The sequence below is a fragment of the Marmota marmota genome, unplaced genomic scaffold, assembly GCF_001458135.2.
Source record: "Marmota marmota marmota unplaced genomic scaffold, marMar, whole genome shotgun sequence".
Taxonomy (NCBI): Eukaryota; Metazoa; Chordata; class Mammalia; order Rodentia; family Sciuridae; genus Marmota; species Marmota marmota.
In genome coordinates this window covers 49,756,789-49,758,505 of record NW_025999853.1, presented here as the reverse complement: position 1 = coordinate 49,758,505, position 1,717 = coordinate 49,756,789, and positions in this window count along the sequence as shown.

Genomic DNA, 1,717 nt, shown 5'->3' with positions numbered 1-1,717 from the left:
TTTTTTTTTTTTTTTTTTTTTTTTTTGTTAGGAAAGGGCTTGACAGAGAGTTGCAAGGGAATTAGGCCAGCACTTACTTTTCTATTTGAAGAGAGTATTAACTAGATGGGGGAGGGAGACCTAAGGGAGCTCTGTTTTAGCCAGACCAGCAATTGAAGAGATGGTTGTTGGGTTGCTAAGATTGTTGGAGACTCCCTTTAATGGGGAGGCATGTAGGGAGAAGCTCTTCTTGGCTCTATGTTGCCCCTAACTTACTTAAGGAAGAGCTGGGTGTGATAATGCACACCTGTAATCCTAGTGATTATTGATTGAGGGAGGGAGGAGGAGGCTGAGGCAGGAGGATTGCAAGTTCAGGCCAGCCTCAGCAACTTAGTGAGGCCCTAAGCAACTCAGTGAGACTCTATCTCAAAATAAAAAATAAAAAAGTCTGGGATGTAGCTCAGTGGTTAAGTGCTCCTGAGTTCAATGTTTAATCCCTGTAACAACAATAAAATATGTGTGTGTATTATGTATAAATATATATATATATATGAAGGTAGAAGGCTTTGGGCATTCACCAATGTTTTAAAAACTGAGTTCATTAATTTGACAATGGGGAAGGGCTGAGGCTCTGTACAAATGTATCCTACCCATAGTGAGGAAAAAAGAGCTACAGTATTTTAAGTGCTAAAGGGCACAATTCCAGTTTGAGTTTGAGCAGCTTTGGCATAATGAGCAATGCCTCTCAGCTGTGAAATACGTTCAAGTTTTGTTTGTTTGTTTATTTTTGTAGTGTGGATTGAACCCAACGGTGCTTTACCACTAAGCCACATCCCCCAGTCCTTTTTATTGTTTATTTTGAGAATAAGTCTTGCTAAATTGCTTTAGTGCCTCACTAAATTGCTGAGACTGGCCTTGAACTTGAAATACTCCTGCCTCAGCTTCCCAAGCTCCTGGAATTACAGGTGTGTGCTACCATACCTGGCTGCTTCTGATTCCTTAAAAACTACTTATCCTGTGTGTGTATAAATGTAAATGATACATAACTGTCTGCCTACCTTCAAAAAGAAAGCCCTGGGCTGGGGTAGCACAACAGAAGAGTACTTCCTTAGCATACATGAGGTCCTGGGTTCAAGAAATAGAAAGGAGGGGCTGGGGATGTGGCTCAAGCGGTAGCGCACTCTCCTGGCGTGCGTGCGGCCCGGGTTCGATCCTCAGCAGCACATATAAGCCAAAGATGTTGTGTCTGCCAAAAAATTCTCCAAAAGAAATAGAAAGGAATGAAGAAACAAATGTTTTGATTTTTTTTTTTTTTTGGTACAGAATTGAACTCAGAGGCACTTAACCACTGAACCACATCCCCAGCCCCTTTTTTGTATTTTATTTAGAAACAGGGTCTCACTGAGTTGCTTAGTGCCTCACTAAGTTGCTGAGGCTGGCTTTGAACTCACAATCCTCCTGCCTCAGCCTCTCAAGTTACTGGGTTTATAGGTGTGCACCACAATGCCTGGCAAGAAACTGTTTTAAAACGTCAAAAAGGAATCCATATATCAGGAGGATAGGAGCACACTGGTAGGAAAGATTTCACTTTGGAAAATAAGAGTTGGAACAGATAGAAAAAATATCCTTTTGATAATTAGCCACAAAGCATAACTGGCTACTGAGCAGAGTAGCCATGGTGACCAATAATATCAGGAAGAAATGATCTGCAAGCCAATAGTGGTGGCCAGTCGCGGGG